Raw genomic sequence first — 19,943 nt, 5'->3', positions numbered from 1 at the left:
TCAACTTCCATCGCATACGATCTCCATTCTCAGTAGGAGGAGAATTAGAACCCAAGGTACGAAGAAAATCATCCACCCCACCCATTTCCCAATCATTTGGTTTCTGAATAAAATGAACATTCCAACTTCTCCGCTCCTCAGTCCCCCCACAAGAAATCCCTTTGCAACCTCTCAATTTTATTGGCCACATGCGTAGGAATGGTAAAAAGAGACAAATAATAAGTGGGGAGACTAGATAAAGTGCTTTTAAGCAACATTAGTCTTCCACCTTTTGACAAATACATCTCCCAACCGGCCAACTTACGCTCAAAATTCTCCAAGATAAGATTCCAAACAGTAGGGGACTTGTAAGACGCCCCCAAAGGCATACCAAGATAAGTCATAGGCAAAGACCCAATCCGGCATCCCAAAATCTCTACTAGGACATGGACATTAGGAACCTCCCCAATGGGAACCATCTCACTTTTTAGCGCATTAACCTTTAAACCTATCACTGCCTGGAAACAAAGAAGAAGCATCTGAATATGAAGAATCTGCTCCTCATCAGCATTGCAAAACAGAATCGTATCATCCGCAAACAAAAGATGCGATACACATACCCCTCCCCCTCGTCTACCGTGGGCCATAAAGCCTCGAAACAAACCAGCCCCTTCAGCTCTTTTCATCATATTACTGAGAGCCTCCATCATAACCAGAAACAACATGGGCGAAAACGAGTCCCCTTGTCTCAATCCCCTCGAACTCCCAACAAAATTAGCTAGAGACCCATTAAACAATACAGAGAATTGAGCTGTAGATATGCAAGTGTGAATCCACCTGCACCACCTCACCCCAAATCCCATTCTCTTCAACAAATCAAGAAGAGCCTCCCAGTTCACATGATCATAAGCTTTGTCAATATCTAATTTACAGATAACCCCCGGAAGCTTACTCTTCACCCTACTATCAACACACTCATTAGCAATGAGAACTGAATCAAGAATCTGTCTACCACCCACAAAACTATTCTGAGACTCAGATATTAACTTATCCAAAACCTCTTTCATGCAATTTGCCAACACCTTGGCCAAAATCTTGTAGACACTCCCCACCAAACTAATAGGTCTAAAATCTCGAATATTGGAAGCATCATTCTTCTTAGGAATTAAGGTCATGAAAGTTGCATTAAGAGATTTTTCAAACTTACTGTGTTGATAAAACTCTTCAAACACGGCTAAGACATCTCTTTCCAACACTCCCCAACAAAGGTGATAAAAAGCCAAAGAGAAACCATCAGGGCATGGAGCTTTATCTCCTTCCATCTCTTTGACAACTCAAAGGACCTCCTCCTGTTCAAACCTTCATTCAAGCTAGTCCCTCTCCAACTCCTTTATCTGATCAAACTCCAATCCTTCCACAGAAGGCCTCCACTCCTCTGTCTCCTTGTACAAATTTTTATAAAACTGTACAGCTTGGTCAGCCATCTCGGATTCGTCCTCATAGATAACCCCATTCACTTCCAACATACTAATATGGTTATACCTTCTCCGAGAATTGGCCATCTTGTGGAAAAATTTGGTATTGTTATTTCCTTCCTTAGTACAAAGCATCCTCGATTTCCACGAAACCTCTTCCAAAGAGAAGGTTCTGTATTTGAGATCTCAACCCAGCCCTCTCACCTAACTCCACTTCAGAAAGGCCATGCTCCACTTCCTTAACATCCAATAATTTCAAAGCCTCCAAAAATTCTTTTTTCTGACGCTCTACATTTCCAAACTCACTCCAGTTCCACTGAATAATATCCGCCTTCAATGCCTTCAGCTTCTTGGCAAGTACAAAACTGGGGGTACCTGAGAAAGAATATCGATTCCACCAAGAATGAACCCTATCTTTGAACCTATCCGACTTTAGCCACATGTTCTCGTACCTAAAAGGATTTTTCTCCCTTAAAATCCGTCCTGCCTCCACTAATATGGGGAAGTTGTCTGAAATAGGACGAGGTAAAATCCGTTGGGTCACATCCGAATAGTGATCCTCCCAATCGTGAGAAACCAAAGCCCTATCTATCCTAGACATCGAGGGCTGATTCAAACCATTCACAAAGTTTTAATTATTACAAATAATAGATAACCCAAAAAGCTTCATAGAGATTTTTTTTTATGGATTCCAGTTAACTCAACTAATAATGTCTCTGATGGTTAAATAAGAAATCTAGGATTTAATCCCCGCCTACACCAAAAACTGACTAATGCCTTGGTTTGATAATAAAGGACTATTATCAAGAGCGGACACCATTGGTTGAAACACCCAAAAAAAAAATTCTTTTTTTTTAATTGATAAACTACACACATCCAAACCTAACCCCCTCCAACCACTAATTATGGGAGAAGGAAGTGCCAGTTGAGATATAGCTCATTAACAAATAGCTTATAGAGGTTTTGATAATACACTGCTTCCATTGTTCCTTTTTACAACATTCACTAGTTCTTGCATCTTGATTCCTTAGGTCAATTTCAAAGTGTAGACTGTAGATTGAAAAATCTGTTATAGCAATAAAGCTTCCTAACCTTTTAACTTTGCAGGAACATTGTCCCAAATTATATATGCGTAAATATATGCACTATGATTAGATTTATACAAGTAATTACCTGGCCAAATGGACTAAATAGCTGTCTCAGATCTTTCTCTGTTGCCTCAAATGCTACGTTTCAAACAAGTAATTTACTTGAACTCTTATCCTCGTCAACTTTTTTCAGCATTTGTTCATCCTTCTTAGCATGACAAAACTGCAAGATAAGAGCATGGCCATCCAAAACAGTTCCCTGAAAGAGAAAATGTGAGAGTTGCAATAAGCTTCCAAAACTGCATGTAGTGTGCAATTAATTGTGACGAAATTCAGTTAATACCTGCAAATCTCTGCAAATATTGGTGGCTGTCTCAACAGAATCAAACTGGATAAAACCAAAGCCCATTGAAACATTCTTCCCATTCTTCTCATGCTTCTTCACCTGCATGTGACCAGACATGGTAGGAAAGATAAGAAAATTATAATATACAGATCATTAAAAGTTCTATGGACCAAGATAATTACCTTGACACTTAAAATTCTTCCCTCCTTTATGTTGTCAGTGAAAAGCTTTTTCAAACTCTCATCAGTTGTCTTAAAATTCAGGTTCTTGACAAATAGAGTTCGTGACTGAAGCAAAATAGACAAAACCAAAAGCATAGTATTAATCAGACCTATTGTGCAAGCACATAAAACTAAAAGCTGTATGATATTAGAACATAGATTACCATCTTGGGAAAATAACAGAAGAACCAACCAGTGTTCCATCAAATACATGGCCATAATTTCTTCAACCAGCTGTCAATGTGATTTCTTTTAGCTTCATGCTCTCATGGATTATATCTAATCATTTTATTGCCTAAAGAATATACAAGTTGCACTTCACTAGATGTGAGGAAACAGCTAAAAAGTGCAAGCAGACCAGCACAACAGCAAACGCCCTTTATTTATGATCCACAAAATATATTACTTTTTTCTAATAACAGCATCTAATAATAATTGGACCAAGACTATGGAAAATGATCACAGAACATAAAAATGCTGCACTTTTCTTTTCCCTAAAGAGAGAGAGAGAGAGAGAGAGAGAGAGAGAGAGAGTCTTTTTTGTAATAGTTAAATAGTGCAATTTTATTAATCAGAGAAATAAAAACTTTTAGTTCACAATGATGAACACAGGAGGACAAAAAAAAGATTCACCCGGCAGGTCTAAGAGAAGCTAGGAACTCTAGAATGGATGAACAATCCCCAACACCTTTATCAATCAAAAAGAGTGAGCTGAAACACAGATTTTCATAGGTCAACTAAAAATTCGATCATTGGGGGAAGGGGGATTTGATCCCTGGACGTTTGTTAGAAACACTAAGAAGAGTCAGTTAAGCTACCAAGCTCTTGGCAAAGATAAACAATTAACTACACCAGATCGCTTCTACATTTTTTTTCCTTAGCAATTTATATATATATATATATATATATATATATATATTTACGCATAGAGAAAATAGACACACATGCACACACACATACATTTGACAGGAAGATAGAGTGATAGACAACCAATGCACCCACACCAGATTGCTTATGGATTTTTTAATTTATTTTACAAAAGAGGAAAAGAAAAAAGTCCCAATTGAGATTTGGTACCAAGTACAATTGAAATTTAATTGAATCATATTTGTACACCAGTTATGAACAATAAAAAAGTTAAAGACTTCTAACTTTCTGATGTTTACAAGCCAACTCTATTTTACAATATAAACCAGGAGAGAACAACTGTGTTAGGCAAGTAGAAAACAACACAAAAACAATAATACTTAAGGTGAATAAATAAAAGTGAGGTCCATGTACCAAAATACAATAACACAGTGTGTACTATCCTAAGAGGAAAGAACAAAAGATCATTGGCCTAAAAACCTGCAACAGTTTATGTTCACTACTGCATATTTTATTAAAAGATAGTTATTGCTTCTATTTTATTACAGCATACTCTTTGAGGTTAGCTTAGCAAAAAAATTAAAAAGTAGCAGCATATTCAAAGATTGTAATACTGGTAAAATCCTACACTAATGAAATAAATTAAAAGGCAAGTAAGAAATGCGTATCAAACCTCAACTCTATCAGGATCAATATCCATGTCCATTAATCCCTCTTGTTGCTCCAGTATGAATCTCTTGGCATCATGTTCACCAATGGCATTATTCTTTTCATCAATCTTGGATGTAGAACATTGAGTAAGAATACTGCCAGGAGCCCGTTCCAAATATAGAGGCACAGCCCTGTGTTGATAATCTGAAGGGTTAGAAAGTCTGACTTCCAAAAAACTAGATGCATCAATCAAAATTTAAAAAATTAAAATAGAATTAAATGCCTTCACATTGACAACAAGAAACCAAACAAATACTGAAAATTATATTGTAATGCCTATGTGATGATGCTAATTTATGGTTATTTAAGATTTATAGCCCAAAAAGCCTCATAAATAAGACAAGCAACAGAACCATCCTGAAATTAGTTCAGGGTCTTCAGGCAGCTCATACTGGAGATTTTGTAGGCTTGGGTTTGACTGCAGCTTGTTCAAAGTAAAAGGTTGGCTTTCAACCTGTCCAGCCAACCCAAGTTTGGAAGTTTAAAATACATCTACTTGCACATAAAATTCCAAAGCCCAAGGGAGTGAGAATAAAAATGAGAAAGGTGAATGCCCCAACCCAAGCCAGCAGCCTGACATTGGATTGAGCAGCCCACGCTGGAAAAAGGGGGATTTCACTGCAATTCAAATTTTTTTTGAATGTTTAAAATCGTGAAGTCCTGAAACCAGTTTCAAACTGGTAATATCCAGGTTAAATTTCCAATCAAGAAAGCAAATAAAGGTTGTTTCTGAGCCACTATTGACAATTGAAGTTAAATCTATAGGTGGACAATGCAACTGTGTTACTCAAACCCGTCACCTAGCCATGTCATCAAACATGTGTCAAGACAATATGACACACATAAAAAGTATGGGATATGACCATGTCGTTTGGCAACCCAAAGTTAACTTTTTTTGCTTGTTGTCTCACCTTATAGCAAATAAGTAACAAAACTAGTTTTTTTTTTTTTTTCAAAAATAAGCCAAATTTTATCTTTTTGTCTAACCTTTAGAAAATATGCTTCTGAAAACTACAGGATGCCAAAACTGGGGAGTTCATTCCCTATATGCTGAAGAGGTATGGTTTGGGGGGAAATGGCATAAGTGAATATGATTTTGCATTTCCACAAATATCTGTTTTGATTTTGGTCAATGGCAAACCAAGTGAATTTTCAGAAGTTCATGAGGCCACAAAGAGTAGTTCACTGGGTTTTCCATCAACAATGTGAATGGTGAACCACTGTAGATTTTCTCACTTTCTCTTTGCAGACAAAACACTCATTTTCTGCGGTGCAGTGACCAGCTTCTCCTTTTGAAGGTGTTTTCTTTTAAGCTATATTGGGACTGAAGATTAATTTAAGTAAATCTGAAATTGTACCAGTTGGCAAGGAGAGGGAATGGGAAGAACTGGGGAAATTCTTGGCTGTAAGCTTTCTTTCCTTCCATTAAAATATCAGGGTTTACCTCTAGGAGCACATTTCAAGTTGAGAAATATGTGGGATGGTGTTTTGGAAAGGATTCAAGAAAATGAATCTGTCTAAGGGAGGAAGACTCTCTCTTATTAAGAGTATGTTGTAGTTGTCTAGTCTCCCAAATGTATTACATTCCCTTGTTTCCATTGCCGATTGGTATAAGGAATAGAGTGGACAAAATTCAAAATGATTTTCTGTGAGGAGGTATGGGTGATAAGCTCAAATACCATTTGATAGGGTGGGGTATGGTTTACACTGGTATTGCTAAGGATGGCTTGGGTGTTGCGAAAATAGGAACCTTTAACCAACTTCTATTGGGAATACGATTATGGCACTTTAGGACAGAAGAAACACTTTTATAGAGGAGTGTAGTAGCTGCAAAGTACAGTGAGGAATGGGGTGTATAGAGTTTGGAATCTGTTCATGGGACTCATGGTAGTGGCATATGGAAAAGAACAAGGATCTGGTGGGACTGATTTTTACATTATCTCCACATTGGATGTAGGAGATGGTTGCCATATTCGGTTCTGGAATGACAGATTGTGTAGGAATCATCCGTTGAAGGTGGTATTTCCTATCTTGTATGAATGCTCAATAGCTAGAGAAGCTTCAGTTTATTCATGCTGGTTAGACAGACTGATGGGAAAATGAGGAGATAGGATGTAACCTTTCTTTGAGACTAATGATTGGGAGTTCAAGTTGGTAGCCTCCTTTCTCAATCTTCTTTACTCTAATATCTCTCACAAAGGGTTGTGATAGAATGAGTTGGTGGTTGAATAGGAGTGGGGACATTGATGTTCGCTCTTTTTGCAATGTCTTAAGGGGTCTATGTGCCAGGTCTTCCCATGGGAGAGTATTTGGTGTATTAACGCCCCATCAATGGTCTACTTTCTTTGTATGGATGGTGGCATGAGTGAAGATCCTAACATTTAGGAATCTCATTACTGTTGGGAGTATTTTCCATAAGCTTTCTGTTGCCTGTGCATGCTTATATTGTGCTGTCCTCCGTGTGAGTTTTGGGTGTTTGGCTGAGACTAAATAGGACTTACTGCCATCACAAGACATACGATTTGAGGTGAAAATCTTCCCTGTGATACCTAATAAGTGGACCCTTAAAACCATATGAAACACATTTGAATCCAACATTACATGAATCCCACACATGAAACGCTTCAAATTGCCAAACTTGAAAATTACTTTAACACAGATCTTTTTTCCTAATATTGCCAAGACCCTCATAGCTCAACTAGTTGACACCTAGGTTGCACCGACACGGCATTTTTGCCCACGTACCGGTGTCTGACACGTGTCGAACACCGGTACCAGTAAGACTCGCCGGACACTAGTGTCCGAGCGGTGTCTTTTTTCTTTTCTTTTTTCGCTTCTCCGACACGGCACCGACGCGGCGCCGACACGGCGCTAACGCGGTGGACACGCCAGCAATGGAAAAAAAACAAAACAAAAACCCACACAGCCCATAAGTGAGAAGTGAAATATCAGAAACCCACACAGCCCAACCTTTGATTTCCCTCTGCCCGCTGCCCTCTGTCCCTCGCCGGAGCTACATCGAGCCAATCGGCGAGTCGGCGAGCTCCCTCTGTCCCTCTGTTCCTTCCAATCTCTCTCTCTCTCTCGTCGTGGACAGGTCCGAGCTTCTTCTCTTCTCTCCTTCTGTTTCGCGATTTCTTTTTTCTTTTTTCTTTCTTTTATCTGCTGACTGCTTAGGACCTTTGGTTTGGTGTATTGTGGCGTGTTATATTTATAACACCCAAAGTTTTTTTTTTTTTTTTTTTTAATCCCACTTACTGTGTTATATTTTACTGTATATATATATATATATATATATTTTCCTTCTTTACTCAACCTTGCCTTATAAATTATAATGTTAATTATGAATTTAGTGATTTTTGTTTTTGTGTGTCCTGTTATAGTTTTATTTATTTATTAAAGTTAAATATTGTAGGTGATTTTACTAAAGCTTGTTTTTGTGATTTTTGTTTTTGTGTGTCCTACTTATTTCCTTTTATGTTTTTTGTTTGATATTGAATGTAGCCTATTTAAACTTTTGGTTTGTACTCTAAATATTTTATGTATATTATTGTACTACTTTAGGCGTTAGTTTACTTATTTGTAGTTCGTACATAATTTAAATTCTAGATATAAAGGTATTTTATGTCTAAAAATATTTAAAAATGTGTCTAAATATAAAATTTAATTAATTATTTAATTGCCGTGTCGTGTCCTAGTTTTTCAAAAATTGCCGTATCGCCGTATCCGTGTCCATGTCCGTGTCCGTGCATCATAGGTTGACACCTCCTGGTGTTTCCAATAGAGACATCTAGGATTCAAATCCCTCCACCAACAACGATTGAAATTATCAACAACAACAACAACAACAAAAAATCTTTCTTCCCAATATAGCTTTTTATTTTATTTTAAATTCAATAGAATAAAACACCAAATTTGTAGTATTACTTTTCTAAACTAATCTGGCTTTTTTGAAAGTGATTAGAATAAACACGAAATTTTTAAAGTGCTCTTTTGAAATTGAACAAAACAAAAACGGGTAGTTTTGGAATGCAATTGCCTTTTATTTGCATGTAAAAACAAAAAAATGATCTTCACCAAAATAGTTGGAAGTACAAAGTAGGACAAAACAAAATGAGATGGAGGAGTATCATTTTAAACCATTTGAAACTTTCTCTAAACTTCTTTTTTCTTTTTTTTTAATTGATAAGTTACACATATACCTGTTTGAGTCTAGAAATTTTTTTAATTGATAAGTTAAGTTACGCATAAACCCCAAAAGTTGACCATTCACCTTATTCTGATGTTGAGAGGAAGTGTAATTTAAGTTAAAGATGAGCTTCTCTTTTACTTCTTTATTATAAAAGAAAAGGCATTTTTTTCCGTTTATATTCACAACAGTAATATACCCAGGGTTTTTTCATCATCATCATCATACACAAATGGGCCAGTTTACGTGTACGAAAAACATTTCCGATCTGAGCAGAATCCAATCTAACACAAACCAAATCCACTTCTAAAATTTTTCTTTTATAAATAAATTGTCATTATTAAGTAGATGTGTTGAACAATCAGAACTTCATCAGCTATTTGCAAAAGAATATCTATTCATGAATATTTTCAATTAATGTCCAAAAAGAAATAATTTAAAAAATAAAAATAAAAACTTACTTGTAACGCTTATATAATAAACCTCTAAAAGCTGCACGAGCTTCAGCTGGTTCAAGGAAAACAACCTGAAATATTATCCCCAAAAAAATAAACAAAGGAAAATTAGTAATATATATATATGATAGGTAAGGAGAATTAGTAATATACCGCTCAAAAAATGAGATATAATTGTATATTTCTCCCAATTATCACAATGTTCACTCACTTTGCAAGTAAAAAGGATCATTGAATCTTCATACTTAACAGAGTTTTCTAACAGAGAAGAAAACTTTACCTAGTTAGACTACATACGAGAACTGACAAGGAACTCTTGTAAGAGAGCATTTCCAAATACTCAGTAAACCATAATAATATTGCTCCACCGATATTCCACACATGATAGTCAAATGCCAACTGCAGGCCAATACCTCAACAACTCAGGCCCAGGTTAGATCCTCTTCCACCACCACCAGTCTATTGAGTCTAGACACAAACATCTAAGCTACATCTTATCTCTCAGACCATCAGACGACAATATTCACTACGATCTCTCCACTTTTTTTTTTCTTTTTATTGATTAATAACTACAACCTCTCCACTCTTATAGAAGAACAGTCTTAAACTCCTCATTATCCAGTTTTACTGTGATGAAAATCTTTTCAATTTAGAAACACTTTAATGCTCGTTTATTTTATCTCAATCATATACACAAACCCCTTGATCGTGACTGTAGAACAGATACATACATACTTCTAAATAATTAAATGAAATGAAGTCTTGGCAACTTTGTTCTCTCTCTCTCTCTCTCTCTCTCTCTCTCTCTCTCTCTCATATACACACATCATCCCAGGTTTTTTAGTCTAATTCCCCTTAGACAGTTTAGGGTGAATGAATCTAGTTGGGAAAATCATTGAGAATTAAGCATCAATGTAAACTTCAACTAGAAGATGAATTAACAAATAGAAATTCTCAATTGCAGAGGCACATTCAATAACAAAACCTAGAATGAAATAACTATGAAAAAAAACATGAATGCATACCAAGGCCAATGTTTTTGTTGGAGGGAGAATAATTTTGTCCAAACTCCCAAATTTGCTAAACATCTTGGCCAATTCATTTTCAGAAGAACCATACGGCAAGTTCTTCACTAACAGAACACGGTTGCTTCTTTTTACCCCATCAAATTTCCCAGCAGCATATTCCTCTAAAGATGATACATTTACTCCAGCATTTGTAAGAGCTTTTCTAGTCTCTGCAATCACTTGCGTTTCTGCCAAAGCTATGTGAACAGCAAGATCATCAGCTTCCCGATCAAGTAATTCACTCTTACTTACACCATATTTCCTAGCAATGTTTTCAACAACCTATTATGTGCAGGAGAACAGATAGCATGAGGCCCAATTCCATGACAGAAAGCATAAAATGCACACACAGAAATACTTCAGCAAAACACGGTAAATTCCTTAGGAATGCTATTGCTATGAGTATTAGGCAGTAATGGGATAGAGTATTAGGCAGTAACGAGTTTTTTTTTTTTTTTGGGGGGGGAAGAAATCAAATGTAGGTATGACGACATAACATTTTTGAGATAAAAAAAAAAAATTTTACCAGCAACCTCCTTCAGTTTACGGATGGAAATGCAAACTGCAAAATCACTGAAACTTAGCTTCACATTGAGTATGCATTGTATACTGTGTTTCAGGTTAAAACATACTGTATCAGAGCGCATGAAAAAGCTATTCCATGCTCCTGTATCTCCACTGGCTTCAGATGCCTTCCTCTCTTCCTCCCTCTTTTGCTAAAATTTTTTTGGAGTTTGGGCAACAGAAACATCAGTCCTAAAGAAATAGATGTCCAACTCCTAGTTTCAGTGAAACCAGAAAGCAATAAATGATGTGATATGAACAGAAAAGCACAAAGAGGCCAATATATAGTAATGCTTTTTACCCTTGCTGGTCAGAAGAACTTTTTTCTTTAGCTGGCAAAACATGCAATAATCTGCCTTGGAAATCTGAATTGTCTAATTCTTCTAATGCCCTGTTTACAAAGAAAAATAGTTTAAGCAGTCTGACATACATTTTTTTTTTTGATAAGTAAAGAAAATTTTATTCATAGTCTTAAGGAGTCACCCAAGTATAAAGCAAGGGACCAAAATAATTAAATACATATATTACAAGCACCCATCAAATCACATACTGAAAAAATAGAATGACTTCCTATGATAGACATCCAATCTGATAGAGTTTTAAAAAAGAACAGTTTTAAATCGGCTATACTCCTTTTCAGAATTTTCAAAACACCAGTTGTTTCTCTCTCGCCGAATGCACCACATCAAACAATGAGGGATAGCCATTCAAATAACACCATTATAATGATGACCAAAGATTCCTTGCCAAAATGCAAGGAGTTCAACCACAGTTTTTGGCATTGCCTAGTAGATACCAAACAAGGTGAACACCATAGACCACAACTCCAAAACAATTAGACAATGTCGTAAAAGATAATCTACCGATTCTCTATTACTTTTGCACATATAACACCAATCTATTTTTTTTTTTATATAGGTAATTGCTCGTCAATGCACATATATATCACCAATCTAAAATCAACACCTTCTTCTTACGTAAATTATCAATGGTCAAAATAATTCCCAAAGCTGCAATCCAAACAAAAAACGCGACTTTGGAAGGAACATTTTGCTTCTAAATAATTCTTCAAGGAACAGACTGAGTACATACACCCAACAAAATGGAAAGATTGAGCAAAGATTTGAATAGCATCATCTATTAGGAAGCAAGAATCCACAGGCTGTGTATAATTTACAAAAAAAGAAGAGGAAAATAATTCTACACCCTATGATGCAAAACAATCACAAAGTGCAGAAGGATATATGGAACTGAATCTTGTTTTTTTTTTAATGAATAATAAAATTGTATTAAGAGAAAAAGAACCCCAGTACACAATATGTATGTTAAGAAAGTCATAAGTGCGTTGGTAAAAGTGCCGGGTGCACTTAGTCGTTGATCCTACGCACAAAGTGCTAGCATGCCTGATTGAAGCGAAGTGCACAATTTTTATAAAATGATTTGATAAATTCAAAAATAATTATTAATGGGCAATTCAACAATCAAGTAATCAAAAAATCAAACAAATTCAAATAAGACATTTTATATAATTCATATAACATTTATATAAGCACCTCTTTTTGCAATTTTACCAGAAAAATTGCAAGTCAGGTCATTTTTTATATTTTGGATTAGCTAGATATGAGTACTTCTGTCAATATCCTTTCTTGAATCTCCAGTGGCCATAATGTGCTAGGGCTAATTGCTAATATTAGTTAATAGTTTAATAACTTTTTTTAGAAGAAATAGTTTAATCACTTAATAAGTATAAGAAAATAAGAATTAGTCAATCTACGATCAATGGTGGACTGTGGAGTGATTGCGGTCCAAAATGGGTTTCTAGAACTATAGAAGTGCATAGCAGCACACCATAGATTGAATTTTATAAATCCATGGTTTAGATCAATAGTGTTAAGATCCTATGGCCACAATTCAGTTTTGGTTTTTTTTTTTTTTTAAATATAAAATAGCGCAAAAAAACACACCTAAAGCATGCTTCTTTGAATGCGCCTTGCTTTAGAGGAAAAAAGCGCTGGAGCACTTTTACCAACACTGGCAACAACATCAAGACAAGGAACAATATGGTCTGAAACTACCAAGAACATGCAATTATTGTATGCCTCATGTGTGTGGATTATGGTCAGCAAAGAGTACAAAGGAAAAAATAAATCAAATGAACAATATGTTTTGGCAAAACTTCCTTTTTTCTTTTTTTTTTCAAGTATGACAAGCCTCAAAACTAGAAAGATTGACCTCAACGCCCATCTCATGCAAATCTTGTTTAAGGCATAAGAGCCACAAAATTGGAACTGTTACAAGTATCATCCAGCTTCAAGCTTCAAATTGGTCATTGGTGACCTAAACTCATTGCAATCCCAAAAAAAAAAAAAGGTTCTTAGTAATAGAAGGGAAACTATCTAACCTCATTGCAGATTCTGCAACTGCATAACGGATATAAGCTATTCCTTTGGACCGTTTTGTATCATTGTCAATAACAATATGGACCTGTGAGACATCACCGAATTTACTAAAATGCTCTTCCAGTTCCTCCTCACTGTTACAAAAAACTCATCAAATAAAAATGAAAAACACGATAACATTTAAGGCCAAGCAGGAACATGAAAACTAGAAATAGTCGTTAGCATCATAAACAAATTGAATTCATATACTGAACAAAACATGTCTTTTTCTTTCCTTTTTTTCCCTTTTGTATAAGATACAATTTATTAATTATAATGGACAGGAAACACACACACACACGCACAAATTAATCAATAAAAAGATAGAAGTAAGGATGAATACTTTGCTGTGTATGGCAGATTGCGAACAAAAAGACGACCAGTCTCAAGAACAACTTCTTTCTCATCTTTCAAACTTGATGCTAGGTACCCAGGTTTAGGTATTCCACTGTCCGAGTCATGGGAATGTTCTTCCTCTTCAACCTCTTCTTCAAGTACAACCTCTTTAAGGGTAGTGTTTGATCCCTTCAGATCTACTTTATGAGCATCCTGGCTCTCAATGCTTTCCTTTAAAGATCCACTGCTGTCTTCTTTGTAATCATTATCATCATTTTTATCACTGTCACTGTCATTGTCATTTCCATGATCATCATCATCACTACTTTCTGAATCTGACCATTCCTGTTTCACTCTACTCTTGAAGTAATCCAAATCTGAAACGAGCTCATCATGAGCAAGATTATGTGGTTTCTTAGTTTCATGACTATCTGATAGCCCATGTTCTACTGTTTCATGCTCATCTAAGTCAACATGTACTGGAAATGATTTATCTTTGTGTTCCTCCTTTTCTTGATTTTGCTTCTCACTGAGATTAGCATTTTGGTCAGCTGTATTTGTTATCAATGTATCATTTGCCCACAATTTTGACTTCATACGTGGCTGCATGACCTCAAGGAACTCTTGAAGCTTAGGGTCATAATCCTCACTACTCTTTTTAAGATTCTTTCTCTCTTCTTTAGAACCCACAAGGCTTGAACTTTTAGCACCAGCAAGTTTCTTCTCTTCAGTTGCTTTCTCTTTCTTCAAAGAATACTGACTCCAAGGACGAGGAAGACTTGGATCCCCAACTTTATGAGCAATCTGAAATTAAGCATATAGGACTTATTTCTGGTCCGGTAAAATGTAAAGCTAAATTTACCTTTCTCCATATCTTCCTGTGTACAAATAATTTTGTTTTCCATTGGGCGTCCAATATTAAAATAGTATACAAAAGGACTCAAAAATCCTCTATCAAGGAAAGATCACTTTCCATTCATTAAGCATTTTTGAGCTCTGAAGTATAAAAAATAGTATATACGGTACTCACAACTTTTTTTTTTGGGTGGTGTGGGGGGGGGGGGGGGGAGATGAACAAGTGTCTCGATGAGCATTTGGATACTTGACATACCACAAGCATTTTCAAAGGAAGCATTATCATTCTGCATGCATCGATATATATATGCATTCGGTGCATAACAAGAACTTCAGAAGTACGCAAAAGGGCTAGCTATTTCCTCGAAGTTCAAACTTCAATCACTTTCATGTTGGTCAATGGATGTCTCTATGTTTTTGGGCATTAAACACAATACAAGAAATCCAAAAGTAAACAAAGGAGATTGCTTTTCCTACCAATTAGGCTAAGATCATTTTACCCCATCCCCACGACAATCAAAAGAGAAAGAAAAAAATCACTTTCAGACGATGGTTGGAATTGCGACATTTGACTCCACAATCCATTTTTACAATTTAAAACGTGCATTGCAGCAGGTTACTAATAGTTTGCAACAAATTTTCCCTCCTTCAAAAATCTTAAAAATTGAATTCTCAATAAATATTGACTCTAGTTTAACAAAATCTATTTTTTGTTTCATTAAATATGCATTGATTAGTTGTTTAGGATGAGTTTGGGATAATCTGTGAAAGGGATAAAGGGTTTATGGCGGTTAGATCTGTAATGAAAATTATATGCATCTTCATCTGTGTACTTATTAGTCCTGGTCTGTGATATGGAATTTTATTTTTGTTATATCCAGCTTGGCCACGTTGTCTAATTAAACTTGAGAATTATTGATATCCTACTGTTGGAAGGAAAATATAGGCTTCATTACACGGATGACACAGAGAGCTGAAATTAGAATCTCTGTTTGAGAGCACTCTATCTAATTTACCTACTTATTTTCTATCCTTATTTCCTATACCTGCTGCTGTGGCTAACCGTATTGAGAAACTTCAATGGAATTTCTTATGGGGTGGGCTAGGTGATGATCCCAAATTTCACCTAGTTAGATGGGCTACTGTTTGAACTCCTCCTTCTTCGGGTGGCTTGGAGATTAGGAAGGTAAGACTTGATAATGAAGCTTTGCTTGGGAAGCAGTTATGGAGATTTGGGATTGAAAAGGATGCCCTTTGGAGGCAAGTGATAGAGGTGAAATATGGATGTGTATAGGGTGGCTGGTGTTCCAAATCTATCTATGGTCCATATTGTCTTGGTTTGTGGAAAGATATTAGTAGGGGATGGCCTTCTTTTTCACGTTATATTCTGTATGATATTGGTGATGGGTCAAGGGTGAAGTTTTGGCAAGATCGTTGGTGTGGGGAGACATCTCTTGTAGTCACCAATCCTAAATTGTTTAGATTTTGCCGAGATAAGGAGGCAAGTATGGTGGAGCTTATAAAGTCCACTAATGGAGTTCTTTTTTGGGATGTAAGTTTCTTTAGGGGTGTTCATGCTTGGAAATTAGAGGCTGTGTCGAGCTTCATGGATACCATATATATCAATACAGTAAAGAGGTTTGGTAAGGATAAGATGTATTGGAAACCACATAGAAATAAGGGGTTCATAGTTAATAATTATTATAGTGGGCTCTAATGATTGTTGTTTTCCATGGAAAAGTATTTGGAAGCAGAAGATCCCTTCTCGAGTGGCTTTCTTTGTTTGGACTACTGCTTTAGGGAAATGCTTGACAATTGATAATTACGTAAAAGGAAAGTTTGGATATTGGATTGGTGTTTATCTGTGCAAGAGTAATGGTGAATCAGTTGACCATCTATTTCTTCACTTTTCAATTGCTATGGATTTGTGGTCTATGGTTTTGGGTTTATTTGGACTAAGCTAGGTTATGTCGTAGTCTATTGTGGGGCTCCTAGCTTGTTGGCAAGGCAGGCTTGGTCGTCAAAGAAATGGTCATATATGGTTAATTGTTCCCCGTTGCTTAATGTGGTGTCTTTGGAGGGAAAGAAATAGTAGGTGTTTTGAAGATAATGAGAGATCCATACCAGACCTCAAGATATTTTTCTTTAGAACTTTATTTAATTGGTTGGCTAATTTGCAAAACCAATCATTCTCTTCCTTTCTTGATTTTCTTGATTCTCATAATTTTTTTTGACCCCTTGTACACTCCCTATGCACTAGGGTGTCCCTTTTTTATATCAATAAAACTTATTACTTATCAAAAAAAAGATATAAGTTTTGTAGATTCATGTTTCGTTGGGCTAGGCTGTTGGTTTCAAGGTTGAAGCTTTGCTAGGGCTTGGAGTTTACTTGATGTATGCAATGGATAGAGAATAAGAAGATTCTATGAGAGTGGTAATAGAAAGGTCTCTACATGATTTTGTTAAAAAATGCATATCCAGTTTCAATTTTGTCCCTGAACTAACGATTTTATTTTATTTTTCAATTTAGTCCTTAAGATTTAAAAACGTCACAGTGTTATCCTTAACTGCCTTAATGTCATCATGCAAACTGGTTTTACAAACTTTGTCACATCTTTAGTCATTACCAAAGGAAATTTGGAAACAAGTAATGCTTAAGGTGGGATGAAATGTTACTTATAAAAAAAAAGGTGGGATGATTTCTTTAGCTCTCTCTCTCACAAGGAAAAACGAGTCCATTGGTCTTAAAAATGGAATGCAGTGGCTTAACTTGGAATGGAAGAGTTACTTGCTAAAAAAGATTCGAAAAGAAAAATAAATAAATAAATAACTTGAAAGTTGGCGAGGTGGGAAAGCTAGCTGTCACTACTTTGGTTGAAACTATCTTGCATGAATGAGGTCGACCAGGAAAATGTTGACTTTGTTTAGTTGAGGCATCATTCAGAACCTTGAATATGGGACATATCATACGGGGTTGGTGCCTGGTTTAGTAACAGATCCATTTATTAGCTTGATATATCATTTAAGTGATGCAAAAGAGATATACAATGTGTCTATTTCCTTTTCTTCAAAACATACAATACTGCGTAGGAGTTTGTAGCTATATATTAAGGATACTTCCAAAGGGTTTGCCATATGTCCATGTTAAGGCCTTGTTTTATTTGTTGGACCGGATGGGTTTTGGGTTGAAATGGAGGGGGTGGATTAAGGTTTGTGTTACTTCTGTCCATTTTTCAGTCCTGATAAATGGTTCCCCTGAAGGTTTTTTTGGTAGTTCTTGTGGATTGAGACAAGGGGATCCATTATCCCCGCTTTTGTTTCTTCTGATCATGGAGGTTTTGAGTAGACTTTTGAAGAAGACAGAGTGTAATCTCATTCGGGGTTTTCATGTGGGCTCTATGAACTCTGTTGGTGTGCGTACCTCCCATCTATTATTTGCTTATGATACTATCTTATTTTGTGATGCCTCTAGGGAACAACTACTGTCCATAAGGTTGGTGTTGTCTTGTTTTCAGGCCTTTACGGACTTGAAGGTCAATGTTGGGAAAAGTGAGATTGTCCCTGTTGAGGAGGTGAATAATCTAGCTACATCCTATTCTCTACCCCTTGGCTAGCGGCTAAAAAGGGATGGTAAGTTTGACATCCAGTCTTATTACCATGCGATTCAGGGTGCTTCGAATTTTTTATTTCATTGGAAAGGTGTTTGGAAACCAAAGATTCCTAGGCGAGTGGCCTTCTTTTTGTGGACAGTTGCACATGGTCGGATCCTCACTTTGGATAATCTAATGCTTAGGAGTCGCCCGTTGGCTACTTGGTATTGTATGTGTTGTTGTGATAGGGAGTTGGTAGACCATCTTCTTCTTCATTGTCCTGTTACCCATTTCCTATGGACTTTTATGCTTCGGGCTTTTGGTATTCATTGGGTTATGCCAGGTTCAGTGGCGGGTTTGTTATCTTGTTGGCATCAATGGCTTGGGAAACATAATTCGGACATTTGGAATTTGGTTCCAGGGTGCTTAATGTGGATTGTATGGTTGGAACGAAATCGTTGTTCCTTTGAGGATAATGAGAAGACGTTGGATGAGTTAAAGGTTTTATGCCAACGTAGTCTTTTGGAGTGGTCTCGCTGTTGGGGTTTTACTGATTGTTCTTCTCTCTCTAAGTTTATGTTTTCCCTTAGCTTAGTTTCCTGATTTCTCTTTTTGCTATGCTATTTGTTTTATTTTTTCTCCTTGTTCATCATCATGAACAACTTGTACTTTTCCTTTTGTTTTTCTCTTTAATAATAGTTTTCTGATTACCTATCAAAAAAAAAAAAAAAGGTGCCAAGTCCTTGTATCGCTTGAGGTGTGAGGCGCCAAAAATGAACTCTCTCAAATGAAGCAAGGTGTTGATCTCTAAATATTGTTATTATACATATAATGAACTCAAATCATATGTATCTAATGCTTATTAGGCACAATTTGAAATATTCAAATTGGTAGGAGGCTCTTCTAATTAATCTAAGAATAGACCTTACAACAATCTTATCTAAAGTTTTAAAACACAAAAAGAGAACAGCTACAATGCTAAAAGATTAAAAGAGACTGGTCCATTGTTAATTGGGGTTGTTTATGTTGTGATGAGGAATCTGTGGACCATCTGTTGCTACACTGTCAGTTTGCTCATGCTCTATGATGTGATATTTTTTTGGTATTTGGAATCCAATGGGTGATGCTGAAGTCAGTTGGGTCTCTTCTTTTTTCACGAAGAAATTGACTGGGAAGGCATCATTCAAAGATCTGGAATATGGTTTTGGGGTGTCTGTTGTGGTTAGTTTGGCAAGAACACGATACCTGTATTTTTGAGGATAAAGAAAGATCTTTGGATCTTTTAAAATCTCTTCTTTTTGGTACTTTGTTTTAGTGGTCCCAAGTTTGGGGTTATACACAATGTACTTCCATTCATGCTTTTCTGCTTTCTTTTAGTTCTACGCCTTGAGTTTTTTGTATTTGCTTCAAGATTAGTGTGTTCATCATCGTGAAAACAATGTTCTTTTTTTTATCAATAAATTCTCTATTACCTATGAAAAAAAAATCACTTTCAGACAATTAGATGTACTTAATTTGTCTCATTTTTTACTGATTTATCAAAAATAAAGCAGCAGAAATCCTCTTAGCCAAGAACATATAATGGTCTAAAACAGCAAAATTCAAGTTCAAATTGAAATCCTACTATTTCTCTCCTTCCAAATACACCACATCAAACAATGAGGAACAACCATCCAAATATCTCCATTATGATGGCGACCAAAATGACCTTGCCAGCAAGCAAATAGCCCAACAACAGACAATGGCATAACCCAACAAACTC

At 36.1% G+C, this 19,943-nt stretch overlaps 1 pseudogene; it reads right to left on the bottom strand.

Annotated features, from left to right (window-relative positions):
- LOC142634287 (multiple RNA-binding domain-containing protein 1-like) overlaps positions 1 to 19,943 on the bottom strand; it is a 33,219-nt pseudogene that overhangs the window by 1,709 nt on the left and 11,567 nt on the right.

Source organism: Castanea sativa, chromosome 5, assembly GCF_040712315.1.
Source record: "Castanea sativa cultivar Marrone di Chiusa Pesio chromosome 5, ASM4071231v1".
NCBI classification, from domain to species: domain Eukaryota; kingdom Viridiplantae; phylum Streptophyta; class Magnoliopsida; order Fagales; family Fagaceae; genus Castanea; species Castanea sativa.
Note: the sequence above shows the minus strand (reverse complement) of the source record. Positions and strands in the feature narration are given on the sequence as shown.